The sequence below is a fragment of the Gallus gallus genome, chromosome 5, assembly GCF_016699485.2.
Source record: "Gallus gallus isolate bGalGal1 chromosome 5, bGalGal1.mat.broiler.GRCg7b, whole genome shotgun sequence".
Classification (NCBI taxonomy): domain Eukaryota; kingdom Metazoa; phylum Chordata; class Aves; order Galliformes; family Phasianidae; genus Gallus; species Gallus gallus.
In genome coordinates, this window is record NC_052536.1 from 56,095,247 (window position 1) to 56,118,388 (window position 23,142).

Consider the following 23,142-nt stretch of genomic DNA (forward strand, 5'->3'; position numbering starts at 1 on the left):
TTATTTTAAATTTAATTTTGAAATGATCCACATAAGGAGAAAAGTTTTAATGTGATCAAAGGATTCATTTCAATAGCAGCTCCTGGCACTTCGGTGTAAGCAGTGATTGATGCTCGCAGCCTCCAGCATCTATCAGGGCTGAGTGTGCATCTGGTATTGACAGCACACGACATTAAGAAATGCTTCAGTCTGTAACAACAGCCATCAATATATTTTTTTTTTCCCTAGAATTGTACAGCATCTCTGTAGAATTGGAGCTGTGGTTTTACCTTCATGGTTTCCATGAAGTATTATGGACGTTACACCATTACGGACCGGGCAGCATCCTCTGTCAGGGGGTAAGGGCAGGGCAGTGCCCGTTGGACTGATGAAGCCCAAAGCCCTTTTCAGGCTTTGCATTTCTTTTGTTAAGGAGCTGCTATTTTCAGAATTTATTTTGCATCCCATAGAGCAAGTTAATGCTACGAGATTGAGTTTAATTATTGCTCTGGTACATTACAGCTAAGTGAAGGGGTGCCTGCTCTAATATCCCTTCAGCACTGGTTCTGCAATGCGTTTGTGATAGCACGCAGGAAAGCCTCTGAATTACTTCTTTTATGTACGTGTAGCTTAAATGAACCCCAAATTAAAATGATGGACATATCATGGCTTGAAATTAATGGCCTTGGCATTTCAAGTGACAGATTTGTGAGCTCAGTATAATCCGGGCTCCTTTTGCCTCTGTCCTTAGCAGGACGGATCCCACCAGCACTTAACAGAGCTGGAAGCAAGAGCACAATAAAACTCTATATGCGAGAGAACATGATAAGTGAAGAAATGGATAATGGGGTGGTTAATGCTGTTAAATACCTTGTGCTTAATGTTGGCAGCTCGATTGGTTTAGCCAATAAAAAGTTTTAAGTGGCTGCAGGTCTTGACTGTTGGAAGCTTTCTCCAAAAATAATCCACTGGATGCACTGAAGTGTAAACCAAGACGTTTAACAAATTGGTGTCATGAATTATTGCTCCTTTTGTGCTGCTTTTTTGGAAACCTGTATTTTGCAATGTTACCTGCATTGTCAGGTCTAATGTGTTCTGCTGGAGCGAGGGCTGCAGAGCAGAGCAAGAGCCCTGGGAGCAGTGCCTGGGAGCAGCGCGGAGTCATGGCTGCTGGCTGCTGGGAGGGGGTCACAAAAGGCATGTGAGGGATGATTCAAGGCTGGCTGCTCCCGCCTTAGCAGGGAAAGCGGGCAAGGGGACCCCTCGCAGTCCATCCCCAGCATTATTTTCTATTGTGATTGTGCACTGGCATGAAAAAAAGATGAACTGGATTTAGATTTAGAAAGGCTGTTTTCGTAGCCTTGCGCCCTGCCCAGTCATCATAGAACCATAGAATGGCCTGGGTTGGAAGGGACCTCAAGGATCATGAAGCTCCAACCCCACCCTGCTGCATGCAGGGCCACCAACCTCCACATGTAATACCAGCCCAGGCTGCCCAGGGCCCCATCCAACCTGGCCTTGAACACCTCCAGGGATGGACGGGGCATCCACAGCCTCTCTGGGCAGCTGTTCAGCACCTCACCACTCTCAGAGTAAAGAATTTCCCCCTGACATCCAACCTAAATCTTCCCCCCGAGCCTGAACCATACTGTGCTGATGTGTCTGTGGATGGGTTTCTACCCACAAGTGTCAATGAACAGACTTGTTCCATTTATCTCAGGGCACTTATGAGCTACCAAAAGAGCCTGGACGTGCTGGGTCACTATGCAAGCCATAAGGAACAAGGGTCTGCCAATAGTCACCCAAGATGTGAGTCACTTCCAAGCAGTCACTGTCACACTTGTTCTTGAGGTTCCATCTTAGGCTCTAGTCTTTGTTTGGAAAGTTGGGAGGGAGCCTTCCCTTAGAAATACAGGACATAAGTGGTCATACTTCGTACTCTTTTTGTGTTGCTATGAATACCGAGCGTACAAACGTTCATCCCAATACTTCACTTACGCACTGTTCCCTGTGCTCCTCTGACTTAATCCATAGTTCACTGAATGGTGAGGCAGGGCAGCCTGAACTGGGGGGCACCCGACCCATGGCAGGGGTGGGTCTGGGGGCTCAGAGGTCCCTTCCAACCCAACTGTGCTGTGATCCTGTGATTCTATGAAGTAGGTTTAGTGGAGAGACAGCTTTAATAAATAGGGATGGCAGTGCTTCTGAGGAACTGAGATGAACGCGTGTTCTCAGGACGTCTCCACACTGCTCTGTGCACTGCATGATGCCCAACACATCCCTGCTTGGCTGCAGGGCAGGGACACATCCCAGCGAGCTGCTCAAGCTGCACACAGCTGCATTAGGCTGTCAGCAGTGCCTCTGTGCTGCAGGTGGATGCATGCCCCAGCTCCTGCTGTGACACTCACAGCAAGCCTGGGAAATGCTGCAAGCACGTCTCAAGGTGGGATGAGTTTTAATGATTAATCAAACAGCCTTTAAGACCTTTGCCTCCTCTGGCTCACTGAGGTAGTAATTAACCTGAGCCTGCAGCTCTGTAAAGAGCTCTTGACCCAGGTGACAACTGATGGAGTTACAGCCACTGAGCTCATCTGGGGACCCGCACCGAGTTGTTTGTCACTGGAGACTATTGGTAAACTCAAAGAGGTTTCATCTTGGTCTAATTTTAAATGTTGAGGTTGGTGGCACTGCATATGGCAAGGGGGTTGGAGCTTGATGATCCTGGAGGTCCCTTCCAACCTGGGCTGTTCTGTGATTCTATGGCAACAGCCTAGATGGCTGGGCACATTCTAATTTCTCCTCTTGGCCCATACGATGACTGTTGTCTATCACAGTATACACAGCAAGTTCTTCTGGAGAGAAAGAAGGCAGAGAAATGAAATGCATGTGATTCTGAACAGTAAGGGCTTAGAAAATAACCCACTGCCTTTATTTTTGTATAAGAAGCTGCAGCTGAGGCAAGTGGCAGCTTTGTATGAATGCCGTCAATGTTTTTGCAAAGAGATTGTTTTCTTTGCAAAGTTTTAAGTGCACGGATTGAAATTTTTCTGTGCCAATTCCTTCCATCAGTTATTTCATCTCTGGAATTCAGCTAAAACATCCAGCAGTTTCAGCACTGAGCGAAAGAAAGACTTCCAATGTAGTCTCAAAGCTTTTTTTACACGCTACCTCCTATCAAACCCATTGCTTTGTTTGCTGTCAGCACGTTCCTCCTTGCTGGAAGGGATAAAGCGTTTGAGGCTGCTTGGTTTTAGGGACGTGGGTTTGGGGCTGATGCTGGTGTGAGAGCAAGAATTTGGACTTCAGGATTTCTGGTTTCAGATCAGGCCTACAGAACCTCATTTTCTGCAATGCGTCCGGTTCTGGAAGGAACGTTCCTTTATCTTCTGTGTTTTATAGGATAATGTCATTCTTCATGACCTTCACAAGTAGGGGGAAGCTGGGATGTTACCACGTAATGGGTTCCCCAGCTGATGTCGTTGTTGTATGTCCAAACACGTTTGGTAGGAGTAACCCCAGGTAGCACCTCGTGGTCTTGTTTTATGCTACGTAACCAGGCAGATAGCAAGAGGTGGGTCAACCATTCAGCATTAGAAGAGGATTGGAGAAAAAAACTTCAAAGTTGCGTGCATTGAAATCTTTCATTTTTTAAGAAGTCGGAGTGATCCTTTTTATTTTTATTTTTTTTCCACCAGGAAAAGATTTGACTGAAGGGTGGGAGAGATTTGGGGAAATAATCCACTTCTCCACAGAAGCTTCCTGCTTCACAACAAATCAACGTGGATTAGAAGTCCCTGTCACCTCAGTAAAACTTCTTGCATAGATTGCATTCATCCCACCAGCTTAGCTCGGACAGGATGGACGAGCATGACAAATACATCCCTGAGCTCTGCTGGGCCTCAGTCAGAGCCGCGCTGCTGGGAACCCCCCTGGTGCCCTTCACCACACATAGCTAACTAGGTTCCCCAGGCTGGGTGCTTAGAGAGAACGTTCTGGAAATGCCATATTCCTGCAGCATGCCCTGTCTGCGTGATGAGCAATGAGTGATGGCCCTAGGAGTGAGTTATGGGATGTGGACCTGAGGTCTTGTGATGCCCAGCTCTCTATAGCATGAGGGCAGCTCTGCTGCTGGGCTCCCAGTGGTGTTGTGCTGACCTTGAGCATGCCAGCCCACGAGGAACAGGCTCTGGACTTCCCCATGCACTGAAGTAGGTGCCTGTCCTGTCCTGCCCTGCCAGTGCCATTGGGAACCCCATAACAGGTCCCTCCCTGCTCCAAGTCTCTACCTTTTCTGACCAGCAGCAGCCCAGGAATTGTAGAATCACTCAGGTTGGAAAAGACCTCCAAGATGCCCAAGCCCATCCCACCCTACCATGCTCACTGATAGCATCTCTCAGTGCCACATCTGCACAGTTCTTGAATGAAGGTGCTTCTTCTTCAGGCTACCTGCAGCACTCAGTGCAGCACTGGACCCAAACTCCCAAGACAATATCATTGCCTGTATGATTTCTGAAGATGTACATCACTCCCGTGTAACAGGCTTGATTGCCAAGGGCCAGGCTCACCAAGAGGTTGCCACTGCTCTTTGGCTTCGGGCTGACAGACCTGAGGTTGAGAACCACATCCTTTTGGATGGATTGCAGAACAAATGGGTCGGAAGAGTTGGTTTTAAATGTTGGAAATCTCAAATTTATGTGGGATGATGTAGCATTGTGTTGTCACAAATCCAGACAAAGCCTAAAAGAGAAACAATCAGATGAAGAGCTACACACCCCAGGAGATAATTAAATAGTTCACAAACTCTTCAGTAACATTTCTGTATCGTTCTTATTGATGTTAATGGATCATTAAAAAGCAGTAAGATGTAATAGTAATAGAGCTGAGATCCTTTACTTGAAATGAGCGTGGTGGTTGCAGAGGGGGGAAGCACGGTGCTGGGGTGGCTTTGTGCTCCCTGGGAGCTCGTTTGGTCCCGCAGGAGAGTACAGGAGATGGCACTGCACTACTTCTCCTCGTTGAGCAGTAGAGGTTTTAAACACCTGGCAGTTCCATCCTGCGATGCCTCCCCACTGAGGCACCTTGCAGCCTGCCCTCCAGCAGCCCCCACTTATTGTATGCTACTTATTGTACAGGCAGAGGGTGATCTGTCAAAACGGTACTCTTTGGAGATAGGCCATTACTTTGAAATTATCTCTTGTTTCTTTCAGCAGAGCGAGGCTATAAGAGAGGTTACAGCACCCGGACCAGCACCTCCATCACAGGCTGCAGCACATCCCTCGGTTGTGGTGCAAGGACCTGGCTTCATCATCAAATGGTGAGGAGTGGAGATTTTACCATAGAATCATAGACAGAATCACACAGTGGTTGGCAGGCACCCCCCAGCCCCACCCCTGCCATGGGCTGGGTGCCACCCAGCTCAGGCTGCCCAGGGCCCATCCATGGCCTCGGGCACCTCCAGGGATGGGGCACCCACAGCTCTGGGCAGTGCCAGGGCCTCACTGCCTCTGCATGAAAGATTTCCTCCTAAATCTCCCCTATTTTAGTTTAAAGCTATCCCCCCATGTCCTATCACTATCAGGCTGTACAAAAAGTCAGTCTCCCTCCTGCTGATAAGCTTGGGTTTCCAAGCCATTCTGTGTGCTTCAGAGTGCAGGGATGGGTGCACACTGAAGCCACACAGGTGTGTGGAAGAGAGCATTTTCCTGCAGTGCTGGAGAGTTCTTTTTGTGAAGCACCAAATGACACTTTACAGCTTAAACTAATTTTACCTTAGCTCTCTTGCAGCTGCTCTTGGTCAGCTCAATTATTTCTGTGAGATATGGGATTTTATGGGAATGGTTTTAAACTGGGATGGGGGAGGTTTAGGTTGGATATGAGGAGGAAGTTTTTCACCCAGAGGATGGTGACGCACTGAACAGGTTGCCCAAGGAGGCTGTGGATGCCCCATCCCTGCAGGCATTCAAGGCCAGGCTGGATGTGGCTCTGGGCAGCCTGGTCTGCTGGTTGGCGACCCTGCACATAGCAGGGGGTTGGAACTGGATGAGCATTGTGCTCCTTTTCAACCCAGGCCATTCTAGGATTCTATGATTTGAAGGAAACCCACCGCCCTGCTCCTTTGCAGCACCTTTCCCTTGCAGGCACACTGCTGTGCCGAGGTTCCGCTGCAGTCACTCTGTGATTATTGGCCTGGAACTGATGCCAGCATCATCTCAAACACTGACAGACACTGGGATGCTTCCCAGCTGTAACGCTGACACGAGGCAACCTTGTTAAACTTGGAGACATTAATCTCTGCAGACAGAATCCTGCAAGGAATTCGCATGCCTGAGTAGGTGCACTGTTGGGACAGAATGGTTTGGGAGTTGGGACGGATCCTTCAGAACCATTTGGTCCCATTCCTGCAATTCACAGAGACACCCACAGCTCCATCAGTGCTCACAGCCCATCCCCTGATCTTGGCTGTCTGCAGGGCTGGGGCTCCACCGCCTCTCTGGGCACCCTGTGCAGTGCCTCACTGCCCTTAGAGTAAAAAACTCCTTCCTTATCTCCAGTCTAACTCTCCCCTCCGGTTGGAAAGCATTTCCCCTTGCCCTGTCACCGCAGCCCCCGTGCCGGCAGCGGGCCGTGCTGCAGGTGGCACTCGAGGCCCTCCGGTAGCAGCGCAGCTCGCAGCTCGGCGCTGCTCAGCGCTCGGACGCAGCCCCACGGGCTGCACTGCAGGTCCGGGGATCGCCTGGGATCGCCGCCCATTGCAGGCAGCCCTCTCGGCCAGGGCAGGGTCAGCTCGGGCGTTGGGAGACGTTCGACCCGTCCCCGTCCCTGGAGGTGTTCCAGAGCCACGGAGATGTGGCACTGTGGGACGTGGGCAGTGGGCACGGTGGGGATGGGCTGCGGTTGGCGTTAGGGATGTTTGAGCTCTTTCTAACCTGAATGATTCTCAGTGCTACCCGGCTTTGCATTGAGATGAAAAGAATGCAAATGACGCGTGAAAGGGAAAAGAAAGTTGTCCCAGGTCCCTTCCGGCAGTGTGTAGAAGCCCTGAAGCATCAGATTAATACAACATTGAAGACAGACGTAGCAATTAAAGCACCGCACAGCCCTCATTAGCTCCCTGGATGTGTTGGGCTCCGGGAGACGTGTGCCATAGGCAGCCTTGTCTCACTGCAGCCCTCTGTGCCGGCTGCAGAGCTGCATGCAGCCACACTCCAGTGCTCTGATCCCAGGGCCCTGTGCTGTTTGGAAGCACACGGCTTCCTTCCTATGAGGCCTGGAGGCTTTCTTGTCATTGCAGGCTGACTTCATTCACAGGTAATGCATTCGAATCTTCCCCAGCCATTTCAATAGACAGCACGAGTCAAAGTGGGATAATCTGTCCCTATACAAGTTTTCCCCTCTTCCCTCCCCAGCACTGGGTGGACAGAGAGCTCTCAGTAGCATCCATAGATGCATGGAATCACTTGAATTGGAAGGGGCCTTTCAAAGTCATCAGGTCCGACACCCTTGCACTGAGCAGGGACAGGTGAGATCCAGGTGAGCCCAGTCTTTGGCTCTGTGCCCCGTCCCAGTGCTCACCCTGGTGCAGATTTAAGTCACTGTGCTGTGTCTGAAGAAGCTCCGTTGCTGAGGACAGCCCCATTGCAGATATGCTTGGAGGGCAGTGAGCAAACAAGTGGGTGATGTGGCAGTGCTGCTTTGACATCAGAGGGTTTATAGCAACTGGGGATTGTTTTTCTCTGTTCATCTGTAGAACTAATCATATTTTTATTATGCTTTAGTGGAAGAAACTGCCTTAACTGAAGTCTTTCTTCTTACCACCTCTACTAGACCAATGTACCATCCCTTTGTTAACTGTGCTAACAACTGGAGCAGAGATGATGACTGCGGCTGTACACAGAGCCCTTGTTCATACCCCTGTGGTGTGCAGGAGCCCTTCTGCTTGGACTGGGATGGAAATCAGTTATTCTTCCTGGCACTCTCATCATCACCATAGCTTCCAGCCATCAGCATTCAGGATGTTCTCCTGGCGCGTGATTTATAGTACAGCTTTAGAGAGTGGGAATGGAGTTGGCAGGCAGTATTCTTGGGGACAGCTAGTGCCATATTAATAAATTCTAGGAGCCGGGGCAGCAACGAAAACAAAATCACTCCATGTTTGTGTAAATTTACTGGGCTGCGTGATTGGCTCTGTGGCTGCTGGCACCTGTGAGTGCCACGGGAAAGGGGAGGAAATGGGACACAGAATCGCTCTCCTTTCTTGCTCACTGTGTCCACCCCTGTCTCCAAATGCTCGTGGTCACACGTGAAAGCCCCAGCAGGGCTTTGAGGACCTCCTCCAGTCCAGAATTGCAGAGAGAGACGGGGCCGTGTGCCTTGGACCCAGAATGTTTCTCTGGACATCAGATTTGAAAGTTTGGATCCAAATTCCCAAGTCAGGAATGGGTAAAGCCAAACTTCTGTCCTCAGCTCCCAGCACGACGATGGATGCAGAATGCACTGCAAAGAGCAGCAGCCCTCCGAGGCCGGAGCTGGGAGCTGCCACAGCATCCCAAATCTCCCTGGGCTGCAGCTCTGTGGGCAACACTCAGAGAACAGCCAGGCGTGTCTTATTCTGTCCGAGCCCTCTGATGGGTGCACAGTGCCCCGTGTTGACATCTGTGTCCTGTGTGTCTGCAGGAAGCAAGAAAGCACAACGCCACGGTGCCAGAATTAATGTCAAAGCAGCCATGTTGATATGCTGAGCTATACGAATTTAACATCTTTCTTGGTCTTTGCAGGGTTAATGTGCAATGTGCAACTGAAGAAAAGAGGTTTGATGGGAGATGAGGCCCACCAGACCTTGATCCCGCATGGCAGTACTGAAATATCATTGCACAAAGGCATTGCAAGCAGTGAAGGGCTGCAGCCAGCAGTGTGTTGAGGTGAGCATTTTCTTGCTTGCGTGCATGGGAAAATTTGTGTCTGCAAAGCTGCGTGGAAACATTCTTGCAACCACAGGATTTGTCAGACATGGAATGAAAGCACCTACGCACAAAGTGAGATGTAGGTATGTGTCTATCTTAAGAATGCACTATGCAGGGAGTTTTACTCTCTTGTTCTAATATGCATAAATAAGTGTTAAAACATATATTAGCAGGGTGACAGCAAGGAAAGTCACACCTTTTAGGCAGTGCTTTCCAGTGTGCACAGTCTGCTCCCACTGAGAGAGCATTGGTGGCTTGCTTGGGCAGCCAGAGCCCAGCCGTGTTTTTAGGAGGGTGCCTAGATTCAATCTGATTACATGTCCTGGGATTTGTTTCTGCTACAGACCCCGTGTTTCTGAAGGCACCCTGCAGGCTGGAGGGCAGGACGTGTGCTGGGATGGAGCTGTGCTATGCTACCCTTCTGCTGAAGGTCAGTAACACATGAGTAAGTGTGCTCTTCTGAAAATAGGCTTTAATTTTCCCCCCTCCAACCTTTTGATTGGTTTGACATTTAAAAGGGCAGAAGGTAATTGGGAGGTTTATTATGTATTTCTGTTAAGTGCAAGATGAGAACATTTAAATACCTCGGGTAGAAAGTGCCACAAGGAAACAGACAGCGAAGGAGACAGCAACCTTCTTCCTGCCCCAAATAAAGAAAAGCCATATGTGATTGACAGTGAACTGTAGTCAACAAAGGAGAAACTGAATCATAATGTATGAGGACTTTTTTTCTTTGAGTATAGTTTGCTGTCGATCACTCACTGCTGCTTCTTTTAGGCTGGGAAGGGATGGTGGGCTGTCTTACTGCATCATCTGCCCATCTCATGGGGTGTTTTTGTAACCTAAGGAGCTTCTGGTCTGTTTTGATCTTGCACTTAAAAGAAACCCACGATAAATGTCTTTCTGTTATACCCTAAACTTCGGAATATCCGTAAGTTAAGAAGAATTTGAAAGAGAAATAGGAGAACCTAGGCTTCGTAATTCCTGTTTGCGCATCCCAGTCGTTTCATTTAATTGTATGAGTTAAGATTTAAGCTGCAATTGCAGATGGATGAGAAGAAAGTCTAAATATCTTTTCTTGAGCCTCGAGGAACAGAGGCCCAGCAGTGTGAAAGCTCCCCACCCAACCTGCATGGTGCACAGCCCCAGGTGACCATAGAGCAAGGAGCAAATGGCTCCCAGGGCAGTGCAGAAGTGCAAACAGCATCCTTTCTGTAAGCCTGTATCTCAAATGGTCCCTGGAGGTGTTCAAGGCAGCCTGGTCTGGTATTAGATGTGGAGGCTGGTGGACCTGCCTGTGGCGGGGGGGGTGTGGAGCTTTATGATCTTTGAGGTCCCTTCCAACCCAAGCCATGCTGTGATTCTATGATTCCATGAAATGAGTGATTTTGTCGTATGACAGTGTGATTTAGAGGTAGTCAGGTACTGCCAAATGAGGTGTGACTGCTCCATTTCCAAGCTGACCCATAACTAAACCTCATCTGTAGCATGAATAGTCTCCTGTTTGTTTCTCATCTGCCTGGGGATGACCGTGTCCTGCTCTGAGATGTTTCATCTTCTTGCCTGGCCAATTTGTTGGTTTTTTTTAAAGATTGATTTTGCTGTGTGTAGAGGGTGGCATAGTAATGTCAGCTTAGTGGTGAGCCTTGCCTGTAGATGTGTCTGAGCTAAGAGTTACTCTTACATCTGCACTAGGCAGAAGTGCTGGGAATTTAATTGTCATTGAGAGAAGATGGTTCTTTTGAAGTGAAGAGAGAGAAGATTATAGGAGATGGCATCAGCAACTTCAGGTAATTGTTGTTTTGCTAGTATTTGCCTTTAGAAGATGATTTGAGAGTTTCTTTCTTAATAAATAGGCTTCTTCAGAGGCAAGAAACGTGTAGGAAAGCTGTTGCTGTGATGCATGTGTCTCGTGGGTTCTGGTCAGGAAAGTGAGAAGAAATAGATTAGTTAGTCCTGCAAGCCCTGCTCAGCTGCAGGAGGGCCTTCAGATGCCTTTTGTACTGCAGCTCTCTGCACCCACTGTGCTGTGGGGGATAGCCCAGAGCTTTTTGTTAGGACAATCAATAGGAACATTCAGCTTAATTACTCCTATAACTCATACCAGGCTGAGCAGAGACCCCTCTCTGAATACCAGTATTACACTCAAAGTGGGCTTCCCTACTGCTTGGCACCAGTATGCTGCTGGCAAGCATTTGCCCTGTATCCCCACTACATCCCTGCAAGGGCTGGGAGTGGTGGATGTGTGGCAGAGGATGAGCTCTCTGGGGCTGGGCCCCATGGGAAGGCAGAGCACTGGCACAGACTGCAGGATCACAGTGCCAGTAATTAGCATCAACTCTTCACACTGCCTGGAACTCTGCGCCGCGTGCTGGTGGACTGATAGGGACAGGCAAAATGAATCAAGCAGTCAATGGTTTCATATCAGCTCCCAGTGGAAACAAGCTTAATAAATGAAACATCACAGCCTGCTAGACTTCACTCTTGCAGTACGTTACTTACTGGAACCACTCATGCAGGCAGACCAGGTCTTGGACTTCGGTATGTCTGCTGGTTTTCCACTTGGAAGCATGGGCAGTGCCATAAGAGAAGGATTGCTGGTCCATCATGCAGGTGGGGGTGGTCTGAGCACGCAGTATGGAGGTGAGAGGATGTGTGCCCTCTGGGCTGCTCGATTCATAGCTTCCTAATGCAGGGACAGACCCCATGTCTCTCCAGCCTGGAGGAATATCCCACATACCAAGCAACAGAAACCTTTTCCTGTTGGGGAGCAATGGATGCTGTGCTCCATCCCTTGTGCTCTCTGGCCCTTGATGTCTGAACGTGTTTCCATATCCTCTGTGCCTTTTGGCCCTTTGTGCTGGTGACAGCTCTTTTAAGTGTACTCTGGCAGCCTCCAACCATCGCTCAGAGGAATATGATCACCCAAACAGTGATGCTGATGGATTAAAGTGAACGGAGGGACATGCTTTGGGAACCTCAGTATCACAGCTAGGTTCCTGATGTTCACACAGTGAATGCAAGCACGGACAGATTTATGTCCCTCACCCAGATGACACAGTGACATGTCTTTCTTGACAACCAGTTTGTTTGGGAGTTTTAATCCTTGTTTTTCAGTGGTGCATCAGAAGCTCATTTTCAACCTGTTTGCACTGCGCTCCTCCTTGCTGCAGCATCTCAGCTGTGCTGTTTTCTTTTATTTTGTGGGTATTTTTGGTATCGTTGTACCTGGTTTGTTGCAGGCTGCAAATTCTGCTGCCTTGGGCTGGGTTTGTTCCGCAGCAATGGCCGTTTTACACTTCAGTTAGCTGGAGAAATGCTCATGGAATCCCTCATGGAGCCACAGGTGAGTGCTCTTTGGGAGGCCAACTGGTAAGCCATCGGTGATGGATGAGGACCCCACTGCTCCAGTCCCGCACAAATAAGGAATAATGAGAAGCCATCTTGGGGAACACCTTCAGTCTCAGCACAAAATCACCAACAGGCTGAGGAGGGAAGGAAAGAGATGCACAACAGCAGATGGAGCTGCTGTTGTGCATTTTTTTTTCCTTTGGGTTCCTATAGAAACAACCTTACAGTCAGTACTCCTGTACAGCCTTCTTTTGATGCGTGATGTGAGTGAATACCAATACATGTGGATTTGGCATTTTGCCTTTAAAATCTGGCTACATCTGAGTGGTTAGCTGTTGCTCCTGGCTGTGATCTTGATGACTGTGGGACCACCAGTGCTGGTTTGCCATCAGAGCAGCCCTGTCTTCCTCTGGAAATGACACATCTTCTCCTCTGAATATTGCTCAGAGATTATGTTTTTCTAATGAAAATACAGGGCTGCAATTAGTTTTCGTCTTTTTAATATGAAGGCTTCAACATGACAGGACTTTGTGTTTGATTATTAGGAGCAAAGTGAAGGCAGCTTTATGCTGTACTCTGTGCCAGCACTGACTTGCCCTATGTGCTAGAGAGGTCCTCAGAGGGTTCACATTGAAAGCCTTTTCTTTCATCAATAAGTAAGTAAAATATCCCAAAGGCTCTCCCACAGCTCTTATTGAGGATAGATACACCCAGGCACATCACCTGTCCTGACAGCTGCCTACGTCTATGGAAACCACCCAAAACTCCTCTAGAATTGGGTAGGAACAGGGATAGGAGAGGGTTATTGTGCAGCCTGTGCTCTCCAGTCTGGGCCCTGCAGATGAATGTTGATGAGTAAATTAGTGAAGGAGCTGACCTCACCCTCGTTTAGGCACTGATTATGGATTCTGATGGCTAATTCCAGTTTCTCCAGTATCAAGTCACTCAGGGCTCTTTTCAGTAGGTGTTGAGTTTTGCAGGGTTTCACTTCAAGAGCTCAATTGGTCATTTTGATTCTTTGTAGTGTTTAATTGATGTCTGATAACCCCCAGGGAATTTTACTTTGTGAAACTAGATTTATTCATTAGATTATTTACTCACATTGAATAAAGAAGCTCAAGTGTCTGCCTGACAGTCATTGTGCAGTTCTTTTCCCCAGGAGTATTGTAGGGATTTAGCTGGCCACCAGGAGCATTATCTCTTTTTTCTTTGTTTGTTTGCATTGTTGAGGGTTTATTGGAGGATTTGCAAACACTTGAAGGAGATGTGAAGGAGCTAATTGTACAGCAGGGAGAATCACCTCTGCAAGCTTTGTAAGGACCCCAGCACCCTGGGGCAGGGGTGTGGATCTGTGCTTCTTTTGATTGCATGTTTGTTGGTGGAATTATTCCAGTGCTGCCCTGTTCGGAATCATAGAATTATAGAATCATAGTATCATGGAATGGCCTGGGCTGAAAAGGACCACAACGCTCATCCAGTTCCAACCCCCTGCTATGTGCCAACAACCAGCAGCCCAGGCTGCCCAGAGCCACATCCAGCCTGGCCTTGAATGCCTGCAGGGATGGGGCATCCACAGCCTCCTTGGGCAACCTGTTCAGTGCATCACCACCCTCTGGGTAAAAATCTTCCTCCTCATATCCAACCTAAACCTCCCCTGTCTCGATTTAAAACCATTCCCCCTTGTCCTATCACCATCCACCCTCGTAAACATCTGTTGCCCCTGAAGAAGAAGAGGTTGGCTGGGAAGAGGTTGGCTTCTGCCTTCTGGGTGTGTGCTCTGCCCCTCCTGTTCTTTCCTCATTCTTCTGCACATCCAGACGTTCCCTGTGCTGAGATGTGGGGCTGTAGCTGCCTCCCACAGGCCATGGCTGTGCAGTGCTGGGATGCATCCATTGCACACCATGGAAGCATCCCCACTGGTGGGCACGTTGGGGTCAAAAGGAACGTGAGGATCACGGGGTGAGCATGCAAAATGGGCCCCAGTGGGACAGCAATGTGGGGAGGGGGTCAGGGGCCAGGGGGTGTGTGACCCTGCAGCACTCTGTGGAGCACTAATTACATATGCTTTTGATAGACTCTTGTGTGCCTTGACCTGAAAGTGCAATGAGGGAAATCAGCAGCAGCATAATGATAGGAGCACTTGAAACCGCCTGGAGCTGTAGATGGGCTGAGGAGGAGTCTGTGGCAAACCACGATGCCCCGCTGAACCTTTCTAGGGAGTTTTGTGCTTTAACATGCACAGAAAGTTGTGTACCGATATGTGGGTAGAAGTTCCAGTGGCTCAGAAGAAGAATCTTTTTAGGTGCCCTCACAAAAGAAATCAAGCTACTAATTTAAACAATCAGTAGAGTGTCCCCCTTTACAGGGTATTTGGAAATGGTTATTTAGACTAGATATTAGGAAGAAATCACTGCGAGGGTGGTGAGACATGGGAACAGGTTGCCCAGAGAAGCAGTGTCCCTCCCTGAAAGCACTCAAGGCCAGGCTGGATGGGGCTGTGAGCAACCTGCTCTAGATAGAGGTGTCCCTGCCTATAGCAGCGGGTTGGAACTGATGGTCTTAAAGATCCCTTCCGACCCAAACCATTCTGTGACTCTATGATTCTATAGAACAGGGATGGATTTTCCTGGAAACCATTTCATGCTTCCTGCTGTTTTCAGAGGGAGAGAGCTTGTCACCCAAAGCCACATCTTAACCAGAATTGCTTTGCTCCATCATGGAGGGGCTCGAAATGACAACTGCAGACTGAATCGACACTGGGTCCAATTGCTACCAAAACTGTGCTGTAATTACAATGAGTTGAGTATAGGTAGATTTTCAAGAGGTTGGCCAAAAACCAACAACATTGCATTTAGTGTTGGCTTATGCCAGGAGTAGAGGTGCTGTGGTCTATGGAAAGATACCTCAGGAGATCTCTGGCACAGTTCTTGGGTTTATTGCATTTCTCTGCTCAACATAAGCTACTGACGTTGCATCTTATGTTAATTTTCTGCAAATCTACATCACCATGAAATAAATGAGGCAGCATTTGGAATAATTTGTTCGGCTGCTGTGATTTTTAGGTTTCCAGTTTTCTTCAGCGAACAAATTCTTAATTATCTCAGGGTGGTTGAAATGCTCTACAAATCTCAGTGCTGTCGGGGTTACTCCTCTGAGGCTTCTTTCATCAGTTGGTGATTGGGGAAAGCTGTGGCACAAAGCAGCCACGGGCAGCTCTGTAACCCCAGGTGAAAGCCTCTCTCAGCTGTAGCTCATCAAGGTGGGTTCCTCCAGCAAGAACCCAGATAGGGCCTTTGGGTGGTTGGGTTATTGCCTGGGTGTTGCTGCTGCTTAGGAGGGAGCCTGAAAGGAGTTAGGAGTCAGCTGGTGCTTGCAGGTCTCCTTCCTGGTCCTTCTGTGAGAAGGTAGGAGGCTGTGCAGGGGGTGGGGGCTGTCAGGGTCGTGCCTTCAGCTCCTCTTGATGCTGTGGGATGCAATGTGGGATGATGGGATCTGGTCTGGTCCCCCAGCAGCTCCACGCAGGGTGACCTCACGCAGGATCTACCCACTCCATGGGTCTCTGTGGTCAAGGTGAGCTCAGCTCTGACCTCCATCACTATGGAAGGGGAGCTGGCTGGGCTCCTTGTCAGTCTCTTTGCATGGTTCACTCGGCTCTTTACAAGTGGTTGTGTGTGTTTTTCTCCTAGAAGTATCTTAGTGTTGTAACTGTTTTCTTCTTTTAATTAATTTTGGAGCAAGAAGAAAATATAATTGCCTGATGAAGAGTCAAAGCACTCGAATTCATCCTCGTCTCTTTCAGTGTCAGGTATGAAGCTCATTATTTCCTGAGAGGGGACTCCTGTTTGGGCTAATCCAATGCAATTAAGTATGGATCTAGGCGTAATTTAGATAATGTAAGACTGACACCACGTTTTAATGAAGCTCTCCATCAGGTGCCAGCCTTCCTTCCTATATAGATCCTGCTAATAAATAAGGTGTACCTCGGTCTGTCAGTCAGCTGTTATGGATTGCTCCCTCCAAACTCCATTAATTCCTGGAGCTCGGTGTCCTGTTTCCTGCAGCCAACATCCTGCCATGCGCCGTGAAATACACACTGCTTTCATTAACCAGCTACCTGCTCTGTGTTTTACACAAGTTCATTAGGTTTTTCATAAGTTCATTACATGGGGCTGCTTATAGCAGATCCGGAGGAATCTGAATGGTTGGAATGTTTTTAATTGGACTTAGGGCATTGTAGTGGACCTTTGCAGAAGTGCATTGGGGCAGGTAGATGGGCTTGTCTAGCGATTTTGTTATTATTTAATATAGAACAACTCAGAAACTGCTAGTACCAATTGGGTAGGACGAATGCATAACTAGAATCTGAGAGAGGAGAAGCTCACCCTGTACAGACAGCATTTAGCAAAGCTCACAGGTGTTGGAGGACAGCCCCACAAGCACTACTACTGCAGTGGTAATGATGTAATGATAGTGAAATAAAATCACGATACCAGCACTGATCAGAGATGGTTGGAGAAGAGCTCCATGATCCCTGCCCCAACCCATCCCCACCGTGCCTGCTGACCACATCCCTCACTTAAAGCATTATATTCAGCATGAGAGGTTAAAAGTGGACCCAGAGGGGAGAAGCACACCAGTGAAATCTGTGTTACAATCCTATTCTGAACCTCTTTGTGATTGAGGGCTGTGTAAACCTGCACACTGCTTTTGAAGCTCTTTTGGTAATATCTTGATCTAACGTAATAAGACCACTTAACCCTCAAATTATATTTCAAATGTTAAGCAGTTAATTACAGAACTATCGTTAGCTTTTAATTAGCCTTTCTGGGCAAAGACGATCTGGAGGAGCCTGGGGCTTCAGCCCCTTGTGCAGTGTTTATCAGTGCCCGTGATGGAATTTCTGACCTTGTCACTGTAGGTGACCATAGGGCTAATCACAAGCACAAGGAATAGAGGCATTTCAAGTGCCCTTGGAGCCCACCTATGTATGGAGCCAGGCAAGATGCTCTCCTCCTCCTGCACTTCTCTGTGCCTGTGTGGGACAGGGTGTGGGTCTATGTGCCCTGGTCTTGCTGCCCGCTCGAGCTGCTGTGGTTTTCCCGTGTGAATCTCATTTGTAAGTTTAATTTAACCTGTGCTTGCACTGCCTGTTATCTTCCAGTGTTTTATTACTGCAGAAATGGCACTTAGCTGTCTGTCGCGTTGGCTTGCTGTCAACAAAGCAACGAAGTAAAGATGAAAGTGCACAAAACAATCCTGTTGAAAAATAGGGTTTGTGGTATTAGTCTTCCTTAGGTAACACCTCCTCTCTTCACTTGTGCTGGGATTCACTTTGAGGCATCAGGCTGTAACGTGTCCTCATTCACTGTGACCAATGATAATAATTTGCCATTTGTATACGGGCTCTGTCTCGGAGATGGCTGCAGGTGGGAATGGGGCAGAAAGAAGGGCTGGCAGGGGTTTGGTGTTGGATTCTTTTATCCTTTGCCCCCATGCTTGGGCACTGTTCACCTTTTCTATGCATCATAATGAGCAGGATGGTTTTGGGTAGGATCTTCCAGTATATGCCACGTTAATACTCTGTCTTATTTAAAGTTTGCTTGAACTGTTACCTGGTGTCTGAGCAAGGACTCAACCTGAAGAAGGTAAGGTTGGCTCTTCAGCCCACAAGGTATTTTATAAGCACGCCTACATTTCCACCTTTCCCCACAGGTCTGAGCTTTCCCTGCTGCAGCTGTTGGCTTCCCATGGGGTGCAGCAGTGATGCTTTGTGGCTGAACAAAGCCAACCTGTAGTAAACTTAGTGGAACGTTCATCTGCTGCTCAAGTGTTCCTCTGTGGCTTCTGCCCTATGTGCGTGGGATTGAGGCTGACCCACATTGAGATGGGACGACCTTGTACTGGCTAACTCATGTCCAAGGACAAAGTAGAGGTGTTTTGCTGTCCTGACAGTGACTGGCTCTGCAGATAGGAGCATTTTGTGCTGTTACTGGGCACAACTTGGTTGCGTGTTCAGTGGGCCAGTTAGTTACACAGTGTTCTACTTAATAATAACGTTTAAATCCTCACATGTAAACAGCTCTTTCTGCTGAAGAGTGCTCTGAGTCTCATCCTCACTTACATGCAGGGAGCCATGGTTCCTTGCCCTTCTGCTGGGAGCAGGCTAGACCTTGTGTGGGGCCTGGGTTTGTTGCCCTGACTGCATCACAGGGTGAGAGCTTACATAGGAGCAAATAGGGGATGGGATTGGCATGCACGACCCAGCAACTGGAGCCCACCACGAGGTGCATTGTCCCTTACCTGTGATTTAGGGCCTGACAGCAGCAGGGGAAGGCTCCATACCTGTTAGGCACCTGTCTCCTGGGGAGACGAGTGGCACTTGTCACTGCTGCAGCTGGGGCCATCCCCACATCCATGGGGCTGCAGAACCCAAGTGACAGCTGGGGCACCATAGGAATCCAGCCCAGAGATACGGAGCGTTGGCTTCAGCAGATGGAAGTAAATGTACTGAATGCAACCCGAGATGTTTCTGTGTGTGTGGAGGTGACCCCCTGTCCGTGATGTGTTCTCTTTCACATCATGAAACACAGTGGAAGAGGGCAGTTCTGGCAGCCGGGGGGAGCCCAGGGAGCTCCTCTAGTTTCAGCTTAAAGCCCCTTTTCTTTTCTATGTGCTACATGGTATCTGGTTTGCTGGTTGTGGGTTTATGCAATCGACTTTGTGATTTCAGGGATTTCCTAAGCAAACAACCAAACCATCAATATCGCTCTAACAGAGCGTTGGTGTTTGTCTACACTTCTGCAGGAACGCAGATTGGAATTACTGACTTTAAATGAGACACTACTGGCAGTTGTGGTTTGTGCTATGGGCTCAGAGCACACTGCTGCTATCAGCCCTTTGTAGAGTGCGTTGTCTTTGGTGTAGTGGTGTGCTGAGCTGTCTGCCTGTACAGCACATCACGTAACACTTCTTGAGTTGCATAAATATGTATACATGTGGCATTGTTTCTGAATGTTGATTAAAAGGCAAACTGTCTTCCACATGAAGAGAGTGGACTATTCAGAAGGCATAGGGCATGTTGTCCATTAGGACAGATAGCTGCCCCAGGGGCAATATTCTGAACCTTCTGGTTGGTGGTCAGGCTTCCCACTGAATGTGAGTGCAAAACAGAGCCTGTCAGTGCACTATTGGGATGCAATCATTCTTCTTTATTTTTATTTTCTTAATATCAACACTCCTTCATATAAAGGGAGCTTATGAGCAGGAGGGAGGTAGAATCATAGGATCGCCAAGGTTGGAAGAGGCCTCCAAGATCATCCAGTCCAACCATCCACCTACCACCAGTGTTTCCCCACTAAACCATGTCCCTCTGTACCACATCGCCATGGTTCCTGAACACTTCCAGCTGACTCAACCACCCTGGGCAGGTCATTCCAGCACCTGCACACTCTCTTGGAGAAGAAATTTTTCCTAATGCCCAACCTGAACCTCCTCTGGTGCAACTTGAGGCCATTCCCTCTTGTCCAGTCAATAGTTTAAACAAGGGGGAATGATTTTTAACTAAAAGAGGGGAGATTTAGGTTGGATGTGAGGAGGAAATTCTTTTCCTAGAGGTGTTGAGGCCCTGGCACTGCCCAGAGCTGTGGGTGTCCCATCCCTGGAGATGCCTGAGGCTGTGGATGGGGCCCTGGGCAGCCTGAGCTGGTGGGCACACAGCCCACAGCAAGAGGGGTCTGTGGGCTGTGGGGGCCCTTCCCACCCAACCATTTTATGGCTCTATGACACCCAGAGGTGTCCCTACATCCAAGAGGATGTGCTCCAGTCCATGTGGAGTGGATACTGTGGTGGTTGCAGGCCAGGAGGCTGAATTCATTGCATCAGTACATTATTGGGATGGCACAGGAGGAGAGCCGGCTGCATGCAGCATCCCTTAGCTGGAAACCTGCTCACTTCCCAAAGGCAGCGGTCACCCACCTGTCTGGGCTGCAAGCTTTGTTGTTTCTATCACCAGACACATCTCTGATTTGATCTCAGATTTTTCAGTGAGAGCTGACGTCTTGCCAGGGGGATTTGAAGTGACTGTTCCAGCTTTTCCCTGTTATTTCTGACAGCTTATTACAAGTAGGAGGTAACTGCTAACAACAGTTTCTGTGGTATATCATTCCCCAAAACAGAACATCAAAAGGCTGTAAGGGGGATAAACTCCTGGACTCTACTACTGTCTTCCATTTCCATCAGCCAAAATTGCCCTGATCTATTAAGCATTTCAGGTGGGAAGGTTCCTCCAGGTTGTACAGGCGTAGCCAGGAATTGCACTAATAAAATATGAGGATGTGTGTGTGTTATTAGAATACAAAAATGTGCAATTATGTCTTGATCGCAGCTCAGGGATTACATGTTTGTAATGAAGGGAACACCGTCAGCGTGGGAAGCAACGAAACTGGGGGGGAAAAAAAGAGTTACAGAAGTGAAAATGTAATATATATGATAATACACATAAATCTATTAGGAAAAGGAAAGCGGAATTAATTATGTTTCAATACCCGGGGGGTGGGGGGTGGGGGAAAAAAAGAAAGATAAAGAATTAAGCACTAAAAAATTCATACTGTAATCAGAATTTTGCATACCAAAATTAGAGAAGGTGTTTTCTGATAAGTTCCAGAATCCTTCCTAACAGAGAACTGTGATGGCAGGAGGGCGCGTTAATTACGTGCCGGTGCCTCGAGGTGTGAAACCTGTACACCAGCCTGCAAAGAGGATTAAATATCCAGTCAGGTTTGTGTGTAAAACTTTAATTTTTCAAGGTTTCAAATCCAAATTAAGAAAAAAAAAAACGTGGAGAAGCACAGCCGCACATTACTTATTTATATTGGTAATTAATAGCAGAATATAGCTCTCTGCGAGCTGTAAGTAAGAAATACTTTCCCACAGCACTGTGCATCCACACACAGATACTTAACGAGATGCTTGAGTGCAAGAGCCGGGCACTAGCATGTGGTTTGATATGCACTGCCCTTCCTGTTCAAGACGTGGTTGGAGAGGGAGGAATTTCAGGTTGGACGTTAGGAAAAACTTCTGAAAGAATCACAGAATGGCTTGGGTTTGAATGGACCCCAAGGATCATTCCAACCCCCTGCTACAGGTGAGGCCACCAACCTCCAGATCTGGCACTAGAACAAGTTGCCCAGGGTCCCATCTGTCTGGAGCATCAAGGGCTCTATTCTTTAAATGCTAACTGAGCTCTTAAAGCCTTTCAGTATCAATACCACTGACACTGTGAAACAAATGACTGTGGTTATGATATTGTTGGTTTGTTTAGAAGTGGGGATTAGTACGTTAGTTTAAGAGTGGTGATGGGCTGGGATGGGCTGCTCAGGGAGGTGGTGGAGTCGCCGTACCTGGAGGTATTCAGAAACCATGGAGGTGTGGTACTGAGTGACGTGGCTTAGTGGGGATGTACTGGTGGCAGGTGGATGGTTGGACTGGATGATCTTGGGGGTCTTTTCCAACCTTGGTGATTCTGATTCCACGATTCTATGGGGAAAAAAGAAGAGAATTTTGTCCTGGACAATTTGTTATGAGTAACAGTAGAGGGCAGTGACTGTTTACGTTCGAACATATTGTGGTATACAGAGGGCAAGAGTAGAAGCATCTCCCAGCTGCTCCTTTACACACTGTGAGGCCGGACAAGACTGCTGTGGAGACGTGGCACTGAGGGATGAGGTCGGTGGGCATGGTGAGGTGGGGATCTTGGATGTCCTCCTCTCCTCCTCCGAGGTGGGCAGGACCCCCCTGCTGCCTTCAGGGGGCACATCAGAGCCACCAGCTCCTCTGCGGGTGCTGCTGAAGGAGAGGAGCGTGTGAGACAAGATAAAAGAGAAAAATCAAGCCGTTTATGAAAGTTGCATCAAAGTGCTGTTTGTAATGCCGAGGGGATGCTCTCTTACCTTGACACACACTTCATTCATGAACCAGACTTCGTTATTTCTCGACTTTATTTCTGACAGATGTTGTCAGCAGCCAGGCAGCTTATACAGACAGGCTCCTGATTTGCTTTCTTCCGTGACTGATCAAAATACTAAACATGGGCATTCATGTGCCTGGTGTCATCCTGAAGTTTTGTGCTTGTAATTTAAGTTTGACCGAGTTGAAAAAAGTAATGAATAGTAATATTAATTGTGTGATTCCTTCCCTGTTCAGAACATGAAGCAGTCTTTATGGACTGTAAAATGCTGCTGAATTGTGAACAAAAAGCTCAGGATCAAGGAAGTGCAGCAGAAGCCCTTTGAGTGATTATGAAAGCCAAAGCTGACTGTTAACACCATTAAATTTAGTCTGGAGTTGATTAATGTCTTAGGAACAGGGATCTGGTTTCCATCCTTTCACTCAGTTTGGAATGAGAAGGATTACCTTTTGTAGTTGTAAGAGTGAGTACTTTGGTTTCCTTGTGGGGAGTGCAATTGCACGACCATGCAATGTGGGTGCATTTCTGCTTGTCCTTCCAGAGGGTCAACAGGATGTACGAACTCTGCTGTTCTCTGTGGAGATCACTGTTATCTTTGTTTTATGCTACAGTTCCAATAAAATACACTGTGTAGATTAAAAGGAGGATGAGGGGAGTGTGTGATCCTAATGGAAAGCACAAACAAAAGATGAATTGAAGAGACAAGCCAAGCCCAGCCTGGGGGCCAGAGCATGGAGTCCCAGTGCAGGAGCCAGGCTGAGCAGCTCCCAGCAGCCTGTGCTCACTGACTGCTCTGATACAGCCAGTGATGGGAGTCCCATTAGCCATGGGAGTTAATAACCCAATAATGAGCCTGAGCTTTGCTTTGCAGAGCACTTGGGGTTGTGT

The 23,142-nt window shown here is 48.1% G+C and overlaps 1 long non-coding RNA gene across 1 annotated transcript; it reads left to right on the forward strand.

The window, feature by feature from the left end:
• The first annotated feature begins 2,445 nt into the window (after positions 1-2,445).
• LOC121110909 lies at positions 2,446-9,601 on the forward strand. The gene is made up of 4 exons (XR_005860049.2): positions 2,446-2,611; positions 5,187-5,293; positions 8,754-8,897; positions 9,284-9,601. It is a non-coding gene; the product is annotated as an uncharacterized LOC121110909 (long non-coding RNA).
• Positions 9,602-23,142: the final 13,541 nt, after the last annotated feature.